Here is a 14,212-nt window from a genome sequence, read left to right as displayed (position 1 = left end):
TATTTAGAATATTAAACATGGTCAAATTCCACCATTAAATGAGTGAGTTATTAATGGTGTTTGCTGTCTAATCTAATACTACTAAAAAATTACCATGTTTAACTTTAATAAGCATAAAGAAAAAGGGAATTTGTTTTGATGTGGGAAATGAAGGTTAATAATGGCAGTCTGAATCTAATTAGGCATTTATAGAAAAAATAGTAAATGGCATATCAAAAAGTTCTAACAATCATATGAACTTCAAAAGGCATTATTATTTTTTTTTTTTTGATAAAAATAGCTTTTATTAGAACTTTGAGAGTTATAGCAGAATACAAAGAATAACAACAAGCAGCTAGCTTATACCATTACAGGTTGACCAGTGCTTGATTGTTGAATTACTAAAAAGAATTTGGATTAAGGAATAAGGAAAGCTAGGCACATCTTAAACCAAACAAAAGATCCATAAAAGATCAAATCATAAACTTTCTCAAGTTCTAAACTAGAATTATCAAATACTATTTTGTTTCTTTCTAGCCATAGTCCACAAAACGACAGCAGTAAAAAGGAATTATTTATGTATCATTTAATTAATAAAAAACACTATAATACTAATAAAATAAAAACAAACTCATGCCATATGATCTCTCAGCCGAGCAAAGCTTTTTGTCCCCATGTATGGCGGCATAGAACGCTTGCATCTATTTGTCTTATTTTTGTTGCTTCTCTCCTAAAGAAAAACAATGAAAAATTTTCAGAATTTATGTTAGCTAACAGAAACTGAATTCATATAAAATAAATTATTAAATTTTACACGAATTTTTAATACCTGAAATGCATTTTCTGTCCAAAGATTAACCAAATACTTCCAATCTTTTACATCCATATCCTTAGGCTTGTTTCAGAGACGAAGTGAATAAGTTGCCTTTGAATCAAAGTACTTCTTCTTCAACTTAATTATGCCTATAATTCCTATATAATGCATTCATATGACCGAAAATTGCTCCCTTTCTTGCATCAGAATACTCAAAAGTGAACTTTTCCTTTTAGCAAAGAAGTAAGAAATAAATATTATGATACTTAATAGAACTAAAAAAATTATAATCATTTTATAATGGATGTAATTTAATATAAATTTTCGTACCAATATGGTAGACCACATGTAGTCGAGCTTATCATCGGTAATCTTATTCCATTGTTTCACTTGCAATGGACAACACGACACACTTCTAATAATTTGTCCTAAAAACCAGACAAATGCAGTAGCATTATCACCAATAGCTTGATCATCTTCATCAAATTCTACTGGTAATTTTTGCCCATTCTCCAATTGTGTGATTTTCAAGCATCGTGTTGGTCCTCTAGTTTTTCTTTTAATTGTATTGGAACCTATTTCAAAACAAAAGTAAAACAATAATCACATAATAACAAGAATTTCTGTACATAGAACAAGTAAACATAATCAATTGTTTAAATAAAATTAAATGAGTAAACCTATTGCTGCAGTTGCATTTGGATTTTGAAGTTGATTAGAAGTGTGATCAACAGTAACTGCGGGTAGCTCGTCACCAAGTCCATTTGGTAAAATATCATAATCTCGAAATAGAGTGTATATATCAATGGGTTTCGAAGGGAACTTCTTATAACTATCCATCATATTTTTCACATCTGTATCATCTTTAACCTCTATCAATGCATCAAGATCACTAAGAGCTTTATCAGCCTTCAAGTAATAAAATTTATCTCCTTTTATAACATCAAATCCACAATCCTTTTTCAAGTCATCCAATATATCAAAAAATGAGATGAAATCAACATCAAAATTAGGTTTCTCCATGAACCTACCATTTTCATATATTCTATTTGGTGAAAATATAAAATGGCCTTCATAATGATATCTCATTGTCTTCTGACTAGTATTCCTTAAAAAAAAAAAATTGAAGTTAGCCATCTAATTATTTATGAAAACAACTTAAAATTTATAAATCACATAAATATTATTTACCTTGAAAATTTGAAGCCTGATTTTGGTGTAACTCTTGAGTTTCTTGAAAGTTCTGGTTAACATTATTTTCAGTCTCATTTTCCAAGTTAATATTGATGGAATTCCCTTTCCGCAACTTGCATCGTTGAGCCATGATGTTTGCTTCTGCTTCATAGAAAAAATTGAATATTACACATAGAGGATAAATTAATATAAAAATAGTGAATCAAAGCTTTTTAACAGATGAAAAACGAATGAAAAGTAAATATCAGATGCCTTTGACGTGTTTAACCTAGAACAATTACAATGAAACATTAATTTTAAGGCTTTTGTAATTTTAAACATACCTGATTGGATTTGATAGTGGGAGCTTCTCCTTTTGATAGTGGACAGAAATTGAAAACTGAATGAATCATGAGTGAGAATGAATCAGTAGCGGCTGTAGGGAGGGAATTTTTAATTTTAAGGTTTTCATTCCCCCCAAGCCAAAAATATATATATTAGCAAGCTTATCATTATATTGCCACTAATTGATAGGGTTCCCTTTATTAATTAATATAATATTATTTATTTTTATTTTTTTGTAATTAAAATATTTTATATTTTTAATTAAATAAGCAAAATAAAATAATTTTATTTTGTTTAAGCAGATTCAAAATCAACGCTATGAATTTTTTTTTAAAAGAAAAAAAATCATGACCACACCTTTGTAGAGCTGTATTTTTAACATCAAAATAAATTTATTTTCAAAAAAAAAACTTTAAAATTAATTTATACGCAAAATACAAATATGTAGGTAAAAAAAATTCATGTAAAAAAAAAAAACTTTAAGTGTGCCAAATTTGGCATAATTGTGTTTTTTGATGGAATAAGACCCTAAAGGTGTTAAATCGTTGGTTAAAAATTTGGAATAATTTTGGTATAAATTTAATTTATATATTGTGGATAAAGAATTTTGGTTTTTTGGTTACCGATTAGTAATTATGTTCAGTAATTAGTAATTCTGTAAAAAAATTTCAATTACCATAATTTCCAAATTTGCTAATTGGTCACGGTGATGGTTATAAAATGCTCACCTTTAAACATATGGTAGTGTAAAGTTCATGTTACTAAGGGTGTGTAGTACCGGTTTTGAAACTGATTCCTAAAAGAAAGCGGTACTAGATAAAAAAACGATTCCTGGAAATTAAAATAAAACTTTAATTCTTTACTTAAATTAATTTAAAGTCAAGAACATTAAAAAAAAAGATGGGACGCAAAATAAACGATAGTGTCTTTCTTACTCCAAAATGTTATACTCATATATTATAAACAAAATTGTTATTTATTAGTAATCATTTATTCAAATATTCAATTAAAATAAAACTTTAATGGTTCACTTTAATTAGTTTAAAGTCAAGAACATTAAAAAAGAAATAATGGGGGCCAAAATAAATGACAGTGACTTGCTTACCCTAAAATATTATACTTATACATTATAAACAAAATATAATAATTATTAGTAATTATTTATTCAAATATTCATTTAAAATAAAACTTTAATTGTTCACTTTAATTAGTTTAAAGTCAATAACATTAAAAAAGAAATAACGTGGCGCACAATAAACAACAGTGCATTTCTTACCCCAAAATATTATATTGTTAATCATTAGTAATCATTTATTCAAATATTCAATTAAAATAAAACTTTAATTCTTTACTTAAATTAGTTTAAAGTCAAGAACATTAAAAAAAAAGATGGAACGCACAATAAACGACAGTGCCTTTCATACCCCAAAATATTATACTTATACATTATAAACAAACTTGTTATTTATTAGTAATCATTTATTCAAATATTCAATTAAAATAAAACTTTAATTATTCACTTTAATTAGTTTAAAGACAAGAACAATAAAAAAAGAAACAATCGGGCGCAAAATAAACGACAGTGTCTAAATATTAAAAAAGAAATGATGGGTGTAAAATAAATAACAATAATTTTTTTACCCCAAAGTATTATACTTATATATTATAAACAAACTTGTTATCTATTAGAAATTATTTATTCAAATTTTCAATTAAAATAAAACTAAAATTGATAATTATAACTAAAATTGATTCATTAATATGTAACTTTTTAAGTTAGAAAATAATTCCCAATAACTTTTCTATCTAAACAAATGGACAATAGAAGAAAAATTGATTGAGAGACAAAAAAAAACATATTATATGAAATTTTTTAGAACCTCTAAGCATATTTTTTGAACTTGATAAACCAATATATAATACCTAGAGGACCTCAGAGTAATTCTCCAAATTATTTTATTAGTTATAGTATTCTATCGTAGTTATATAATTGTGGCTAATTTGATAGCTAATTCCATGACTCTTTGATAATTATAACTAAAGTATCATAGTACTCATACAATTCATTTAGCTACGATATTGTGGCTAATGATTTAGTAATAGTTATGACAAACATAATTACATGACTAATATTTTTATGTTTCTGCCACAAATTTTTTGTAATGACTAATAAATTGTAGCTAATAAAATAATTATTACTACAATCATATTAGCTTCGTGGCTATTAAAAGTATTACCTATAATATTAATGTGTTGTGACTATAATGGTAGTAATTGTTACAAAAAAATTAAATTTATAGCTATTATATCTATTAGCTATGATATTACTTTGTAGCTAAAATTAATTGTGGCAAATAGTCAACAAATAGTTACATTATATATAAAATAAAATAAAAAAATACATATTAGTTATAATTGTTGCATTTTTGTTACTAAATAGTTTAAATTAGCCACAATAGGCTTTTAGCCGTAATAAAATAAATATATTAGCCACAATAATTTTTTTTGTAGCTACGTATCGTAACTAGAGATGTAATATGTTGTAGTGGGTTCGGCCACCGAACCTCAAGTTCGGCCGCCGAACATGCATGCGTTGCGGGTGTGCCTTAGGCCCCCGAAAGCATAAGTGAGGGAAACCAGGTTCGGCCGCCGAACCTTATGTTCGGCCGTCGAACATGGCATGCATGCGAAGGCACTTTCGGCTCCCGAACGTGGCCTAGCCAGCCACCTATAAAGGGGTCCCTTAGCCGAAAACGGGCGAGCTTTTCTCCCCATTTTCGGCCAAGGTGAGCTCTCTGCCATCCCTCGCCGGTTTTGAGTTCCTTCCTTCAAATCTTTCTCGATTTTCATTAGTTTTACCCTTGTTTTGAAGATTTTGAGCATTTGAGCAAGTTTTGGAGCTTCGAGGTTCAAGGAACTCTCTCTCTCCCATTTTCCGAGCTAGGGTCGTTCTCCTCTCGATCTTCAAGAGGTAAGGGCCGATCTTGAGCTTATGGCATGTTTTAAGTAAGTTTTAAGTAGATCTATGGGGTAGAATGCATGTTTAGCTTATGGTTAGGTTTATGGGTTTATGTTATATTTTTGGACAATGTGGATGTTTGATGTGTTGTAGATGGGGTTTAAGATAGTTTGAAGCCCCTAGGAACTTGTATGCTTGAGTATGTATGTTGTAGATTAGGAAAAATGCATGTTTGGATGGTTATGGGAGGTAAATGTGCAAGAGGAGCTAAGTTTCTGCCCTTTGACAGAAACCAGGTTCGGCAGCCGAAGGACTTTCGGCCGCCGAACCTGCCTGGGAGGCCAGCCTTTCGGCTGCAGAAGCCTGCCCCCGAAAAGAGACTTTCGTCTCTGGAGGGCACTTTCGGCCGCCGAAGGTGCCGCTGAACCTGCCTGATTTTCGGCTTTGGAGGGACTTTCGGCCGCCGAACCTGCTGCCGAAAGTGCCCTGTTCAGCCTTCCTTTGCATGTTTTTGCATGGATGTTTTGAGGTGTTCTAGAGGATTTTTGAGGGATGTTTTTAGAGTTATGTTCTAGTATGTTTGGTCCCTCATTTGAGTCCACCTTTGTAGGTTCGGACCCGAGGAACCGAGGACCCCAGCAGTGATAGCTGCTTCAGAGTCTTGTCAGAGTCAGCCAGAGGTGAGTAGAATAAACTCTTACGTTTTAAATAAATGAAAAACTTTAGCATGAATCATGCATCATGAATGCCATGTGATATCCTAGGTTGCTTGCATTAGAATTCACGAATATGTTGCATTGCATATCTTGATGTTGATGTGGATGGATGTTGGATGACCCATTGGTCCTCAGTATGATGAGACACGATATGATATGATATGGAAGACCAGGTGTGGCCTGCACTACGCCCCTGGCACTATGTAAGTGAAAGTCCGGGTGTGGCCTGCACTACGCCCCCGGCACAGTTGGACATGTATGTTATGAGATATGTAAGAGAAAGACCAGGTGTGGCCTGCACTACGCCCCTGGCACAGTTGGACTATGTAGAAGACCCTTGGTGACAAGTCCATCCTTGATGTGATATGGTTGTGATGTGATGTATTACATGATAGCATGTGTTTTAATTGTTTTTTTTATTATTCTGCTCACTGGGCTCTTGTAGCTCACCCCTTTCCCCTTATCCCCCAGGTTTGCAGGTACAGGGTAGACCAGAAGGTCGGCAGGAGTAAAGTCTGTTTTTATGTAATAGTTAGAATTTGTGGACATGATGAAATTGTAATGTAATGTTTTATGTAGTCATGATAGGTAAAATGATATTGCGGATTAGAGGTTGTGCTTGACCCTATCTGTATGGTATCCCTTTAATGCATGATCACTATTATTATTGATGAGATGAGTAATCAAGCTTAATGTATGTTATTGATACCCCATTGGAGCATGTGATGAGGGCTCCAGTGTGAGGTTTATGGTTATGTTAGTGTGCATGCACAGGTTAAGCTTGATTTATGAAAGAAAAAGTTTACATGTTTATGTATTTGTATGATCATGTATGGGATTACACAGGTTTACAGGTTGTATGTCAGGCTTGCTACAGGTCCCGGCGGCCTTAAGTCGATCTGGATCCTAGCGCCGGTAGCGGTCCAATTTTTGGGTCGTTACAGAATGGTATCAGAGCCCTAGGTTCATATGGTCAGACCTAGAGTGTCGGGCTCATAGATGTTATAGAAGGTCAAGCACAATAGGAAAGATCATGTCCACTAGGATAGGATGTGGAGTCCTGTCTTGTATGATGATGTGAAATGCCATGATTATATACATGTGCATTAATGCTATGATATGTATGTGATGCGGGTTCATGTGTGCCCACATGAACCATATGATGCTAACATTTATGTGATGTGTACTGTTTTTCAGAAAACAGGATGAGAGGAACTCGTCGATCTGCACGATTGACTGGAGTGCCACCTGAGGATGAGGGCATGAGCGCCCGTCCTCCTGCATTGCCTAGGGCAATGTCTAGTAGGGCTAGCAGAGAAAGAGCAGCAAGGGACCCTAGAAGGTCTCTGGATCTGGGTAGAAGCAGATCAGTGAGGGGAACAGTTCATGGAGGAATGTCAGAGGACATGGGGGATGATATGGATATGGAGCAGAGGAGAGATGGCAGTCTGGGAGTTAGTATGTCAGAAGAGGGAATGGGAGAGTCCCAAAGAGGCACTCAGGCCTCGGGATTTGTTCACCCACCCCACTACCCACACTTCTCACAAAATCCCGGGTATTCGATGGGAGGTACATCGGATTACCCTAGCTTTACCCCTTACCCCACACACCTGCCATACCCTCCCTACTACCCACCATACCCACAGCACCCAATGTATCCACCCCCACCCTACTATCCAAATCCAGCTAACCCTACCTCAGAAAATGTTGCACCTCCTCCACCATCAGCAGAACCCACAGTTCCAGCAACCCACATGCCTAAGCCTAGCTCATCTGGTGGGAGCAAGGTCAAGATGACCGACTACATGAAGCTGGTTGCTCCCCAGTTTGAAACCGGTGATGACCCGTTTGTGTACCTTGAAAGGGTCAAAACAATTACAGATGAGATAGGAGCTGATGACAGCAGAGCCATTCAGATGGCTGGGTTCACGCTTAAGTGCAAGAAGGCACGAGAGTGGTTTAAGAATTATGTGAACCCGAGGGTGGACAACATGTCTTGGGAAGAGTTTGCAAATGAATTTGCAGGATAGGCTTTTCCTGACAGTTCAAGAGAATTGAAGATGATCGAGTTTGAACAGCTAAGGCAGACAGAAGAGATGAGTGTAGACGAGTACACCGACAGATTCTTGGAGTTGTTGCCGTTTGCAGGGCAAACTCTTGACACAGACCAGAAGAAGTCAAGGAGGTATATCATGAAACTTTACTCCAGGTATTCCTCCTTGATTCAGTCCGCAGATAGGGAGAGCTTCCATGCCATAGTGGATATGGCTAGGAGGATGGAGGCTAGTGCTATCATCGAGGGGAAAGTCAAGCAGTAAGTGGCACAGCCTTCTGGTTCTAAGACCCTAGGCTCTTCTTCCATGAGTGCAGCAGCTTCAGGTAGTAAAAAGTGGGACAGAGGCCACAGGAAGTCTAAGAAGAACAAGTTTTGGAACAAGGTTAAGTCCAGTCTGGGATTTGGTGGTGGCTCAAGCTCTGGTGCGGATAATGCAGTTTGTGCAAGGTGTGGTAAGCCACACAAGGGAGTATGTCGGTTTGGAACAACAGCCTGTTTCAGATGCGGTCAGGAGGGACATATGGCTCAAGAGTGTCCAAGAGCGGTTCCGATGGCTCAGTACCAGCAGACAGCTTCTGGTAGTGTAGCGCAGTCAGCAGCTCCAGCCACGACTCAGACCAGTGGCAGAGGTAGAGGGAGAGGGTCAGCCTCTTCTTCAGCAGGTTTCAGAGGTGAAGGTCCATCAGCTCCAGCACGGATCTTCACAATGACACAGCAGGAGGCAGATGCATCTAACACCGTGGTGGCAGGTAACTTAATCATTGGTTGTTCAGATGTGTATACCTTGATGGACCCTGGTGCATCTCATTCTTTTATTGCACCGAGAGCCGTTGAGAGGTTGGGGTTGATGATCTCTGGGTTAGAGTGTCCTCTCTGGGTCAGTGGACCCAAGTGTGATCCATCAGTGGCAGAGTCAGTCTGCCAGTGCAGCCCTGTGTTTGTTGAGGGAAGATGCTTGTCCGCCGACCTTGTGGTTCTAGACTTGACAGATTTTGACGTCATTCTAGGGATGGACTGGTTATCTACCCATGGTGCTACCTTGGACTGCAGGGACAAGGTAGTCAGGTTCAGAGGTCAGGATGGGTCAGAGGTAGTCTTCAGGGGAGACAGGAGGGGTACACCTAGAGGTCTGATATCAGCTCTTCAGGCTCGTAGGTTGCTTAGGAAGGGATGTCAGGGGTATTTGGCTCATGTGAGAGAGCTTAGCAGTCAGGCTAGAGAGCCTGCCTCGGTGCCGGTGGTCAGAGAGTTTTTGGATGTGTTCCCAGACGAGCTGCCAAGTTTACCACCTGCTAGGGAGATAGAGTTCGAGATAGAACTGATGCCTGGAACCCGACCGAATCTCTATCCCTCCCTACAGGATGGCCCCAGCAGAATTGAAAGAGTTGAAGGAGTAGTTACAGGAGCTGGTAGACAAGGGCTTCATCCGACCGAGTACCTCACCTTGGGGTGCTCCAGTTTTGTTTGTGAAGAAGAAGGATGGATCCCTCAGGCTTTGTATCGACTACAGGCAGTTGAACAAAGTCACTACCAAGAATAGGTACCCTTTGCCAAGGATCGATGATCTATTCGACCAGCTAGCAGGAGCGGATTGTTTCTCCAAAATAGATCTGAGATCTGGGTACCATCAGCTGAGGATAAGAGAGGAAGATGTGCCAAAGACAGCTTTCAGGACCATATATGGGTATTTTGAGTTCCTTGTAATGCCGTTCGGGTTAACCAATGCCCCTGCAGCATTCATGGATCTCATGAACAGAGTGTTTAGCCGGTACCTGGATCACTTCGTTATTGTCTTCATAGATGATATCTTGGTGTATTCCAGGAATGCAGAGGAGCATGCCCATCATCTGAGGTTGGTTCTACAGACCTTGAGGGAGCATGGCTTGTATACCAAGTTCTCCAAGTGTGAGTTCTGGCTGAGGAGCAATTCATTCTTGGGGCATGTTATGTCAGAAAATGGGATAGAGGTGGACTCCAAGAAGATAGAAGCTGTGGCTAACTGGCCTAGACCCACTTCAGTGTCAGAGATCAGAAGTTTCTTGGGTTTGGCAGGTTACTACAGGAGGTTCGTTCAGGACTTCTCAAAAATTGCAGCTCCTCTGACCAGACTAACCAGGAAGAATCAGAAGTTTGTGTGGACCGACCAGTGCGAAGAGAGTTTTGAAGAGCTTAAGAAGAGGTTAACGTCGGCACCAGTGTTAGCTTTGCCAACTAGCAATGAGGACTTCACAGTGTTCTGTGATGCATCCCGAGTGGGTTTGGGTTGTGTGTTAATGCAGAATGAAAGAGTGATTGCTTATGCTTCTAGGCAGCTAAAGAAGCATGAGTTGAATTACCCCACACATGACCTGGAAATGGCAGCAGTAATCTTTGCACTCAAGATGTGGAGGCACTACCTCTATGGGGTTAAATGTGAGATCTTTACAGATCATAAGAGCCTGCAGTACATCCTGAGTCAAAGAGATTTGAACTTGAGACAGAGAAGATGGGTGGAGCTGCTGAGTGACTATGATTGCAAGATTCAGTACCATTCGGGTAAGGCGAATGTTGTGGCAGACGCCTTAAGCCGGAAATCACTCGGCAGTTTATCCCACATATCGGCAGAGAGGAAGACAGTGGTGAAGGAGTTTTGCATGCTCGTTGATGAAGGTCTTCAGTTGGAGTTGTCTGGTACAGGTGCTTTAGTTACCCAGATGAGAGTGGCACCCGTGTTTCTGGAGTAGGTGGCTCAGAAACAGCATGAGGACCCAGAGTTAGTGAAGATTGCCAGGACTGTTCAGTCAGGCAAAGATAGTGAGTTCAGATTCGACAACAAGGGGATCCTCCGCTATGGGAGTCGTTTGTGTGTACCAGATGACGTAGGGCTAAAGGGAGACATTATGAGAGAGGCTCATAATGCAAGATACAGCGTTCACCCCGGAGCCACCAAAATGTATCAAGATCTGAAGAAAGTTTATTGGTGGCCAGCTATGAAGAGAGAAGTGGCACAGTTTGTGTCAGCCTGCGAAGTGTGTCAGAGGGTGAAGCTGGAACATCAGAAGCCGGCTGGAATGCTTAACCCGCTACCTATTCTAGAGTGGAAATGGGAGAACTTAGCTATGGACTTCGTAGTGGGGTTACCGGCGACGTCCAACAGATTGGACTCCATATGGGTGATTGTGGACAGACTCACCAAATCTGCTCACTTCATCCCTGTCAGGAGTGGCTATTCTATGGACAAGTTGGCACAGGTGTATGTTGATGAGATCGTTAGGCTGCATGGGGTTCATGTTTCTATAGTTTCCGATAGAGGACCCCAGTTCACCTCCAGGTTTTGGCGGAGTCTGCAGAATGCCATGGGTACCAGGTTGGATTTTAGCACTGCTTTCCATCCACAGACGGACGGACAATCAGAGAGGACCATCCAGACAATAAAAGATATGCTCAGAATGTGTGTGCTGGATTTTGGCGGTTCTTGGAGGCAGCATCTACCCTTGGTGGAGTTTGCCTACAATAACAGCCATCATGCTAGTATCGGGATGGCTCCATATGAAGCTTTATATGGAAGGAAGTGCAGGTCACCTGTTTGCTGAGAGGAAGTTGGAGAAAAGGCCTTGGCAGGGCCTGAGCTAGTAGAGATCACCAGCAGGGTGGTACCCATAATCAGAGAAAGAATCAAGACTGCTGCAAGCAGACAAAAGAGTTATGCAGACATTCGCAGAAGGCAAGTAGAGTTTCAGGAGGGGGATCTGGTATTGCTCAAGGTGTCTCCTATGAAAGGAGTGGTTCGCTTAAGGAAGAAAGGTAAGCTGGCTCCAAGGTACATCGGACCCTTTGAAATCTTGCAAATGATTGGGAATGTGTCGTACAAGCTGTATTTACCTGCTTCAATGGAAAGAATCCATCCGGTTTTCCATGTTTCAATGTTGAGGAAGTTTGTGTCAGATCCGGGCAAGGTTATTAGTGAGCCTGATGTGGAGATCCAAGAAGATCTCACTTATGTTGAACAGCCAGTACGGATCATAGACACCCAGATCAGAAAGCTAAGGAACAAGGAAATCCCGATGGTGAAGGTCCTTTGGAACCACCACAATATGGAAGAATGCACCTGGGAGACACGGGAGTCTATGCTCCAGCAGTACCCTCATCTCTTTTAAGGTTAGTTCTCTATGTGTTTATGTGCTATGTATGTATGTTATATTGATTGCTATGCTTGTGCTAGTTGGGGAACATTCGGGGACGAATGTTCTTAAGGGGGAGAGAATGTAATACCCGGCTAGACTCCGGTATCAGAATTCCTACCGTCCGGTGGAATCTCGGATGTCGGAAGCCTCTAGTAGGGTAGAAACATGTTTTCATAAAATGTTTTAATGTATTTCATGGTTTTATGTTTTAAGCATGAAAGAAAATGAGTTTTTGCATGAAAACAACCTTGGAGGAAAACTCAGGTTCGGCCGCCGAACCTCAAGTTCGGCCGCCGAACATGCATGCATTGCGGGTGTGCCTTAGGCCCCCGAAAGCATAAGTGAGGGAAACCAGGTTCGGCCGCCGAACCTTATGTTCGGCCGCCGAACATGGCATGCATGCAGAGGCACTTTCGGCTCCCGAACGTGGCCTGGCCAGCCACCTATAAAGGGGTCCCTTAGCAGAAAACGGGTGAGCTTTTCTCCCCATTTTTGGCCAAGGTGAGCTCTCCGCCATCCCTCGCCGGTTTTGAGTTCCTTCCTTCAAATCTTTCTCGATTTTCATTAGTTTTACCCTTGTTTTGAAGATTTTGAGCATTTGAGCAAGTTTTGGAGCTTGGAGGTTCAAGGAACTCTCTCTCTCCCATTTTCCGAGCTAGGGTCGTTCTCCTCTCGATCTTCAAGAGGTAAGGGCCGATCTTGAGCTTATGGCATGTTTTAAGTAAGTTTTAAGTAGATCTATGGGGTAGAATGCATGTTTAGCATATGGTTAGGTTTATGGGTTTATGTTATGTTTTTGGACAATGTGGATGTTTGATGTGTTGTAGATGGGGTTTAAGATAGTTTGAAGCCCCTAGGAACTTGTATGCTTGAGTATGTATGTTGTAGATTAGGAAAAATGCATGTTTGGATGGTTATGGGAGGTAAATGTGCAAGAGGACCCAAGTTTCTGCCCTTTGACAGAAACGAGGTTCGGCAGCCGAAGGATTTTCGGCCGTCGAACCTGCCTGGGAGGCCAGCCTTTCGGCTGCCGAAGCCAGCCCCCGAAAGAGACTTTCGTCTTTGAAGGGCACTTTCGGCCGCCGAAGGTGCCGCCGAACCTGCCTGACTTTCGGCTCTGGAGGGACTTTCGGCCGCCGAACCTGCCGCCGAAAGTGCCCTGTTCAGCCTTCCTTTGCATGTTTTTGCATGGATGTTTTGAGGTGTTCTAAAGGGTTTTTGGGGGATGTTTTTAGAGTTATGTTCTAGTATGTTTGGTCCCTCATTTGAGTCCACCTTTGTAGGTTCGGACCCGAGGAACCGAGGACCCCAGCAGTGACAGCTGCTTCAGAGTCTTATCAGAGTCAGCCAGAGGTGAGTAGAATAAACTCTTACATTTTAAATAAATGAAAAACTTTAGCATGAATCATGCATCATGAATGCCATGTGATATCCTAGGTTGCTTGCATTAGAATTCACGAATATGTTGCATTGCATATCTTGATGTTGATGTGGATGGATGTTGGATGACCCATTGGTCCTCAGTATGATGAGACACGATATGATATGATATGGAAGACCAGGTGTGGCCTGCACTACGCCCCTGGCACTATGTAAGTGAAAGTCCGGGTGTGGCCTGCACTACACCCCCGGCACAGTTGGACATGTATGTTATGAGATATGTAAGAGAAAGACCAGGTGTGGCCTGCACTACGCCCCTGGTACAGTTGGACTATGTAGAGGACCCTTGGTGACAAGTCCATCCTTGATGTGATATGGTTGTGATGTGATGCATTACATGATAGCATGTGTTTTAATTGTTTTTTTTTATTATTCTGCTCACTGGGCTCTTGTAGCTCACCCCTTTCCCCTTATCCCCCAGGTTTGCAGGTACAGGGTAGACCAAAAGATCAGCTGGAGTAAAGTCTGTTTTTATGTAATAGTTAGAAGTTGTGGACATGATGAAATTGTAATGTAATGTTTTATGTAGTCATGATATGTAAAATGATATTGCGGATTAGAGGTTGT

Source organism: Manihot esculenta, chromosome 15 (genome assembly GCF_001659605.2).
Source record: "Manihot esculenta cultivar AM560-2 chromosome 15, M.esculenta_v8, whole genome shotgun sequence".
NCBI lineage: Eukaryota > Viridiplantae > Streptophyta > Magnoliopsida > Malpighiales > Euphorbiaceae > Manihot > Manihot esculenta.
This window is presented reverse-complemented; position numbering follows the sequence as displayed.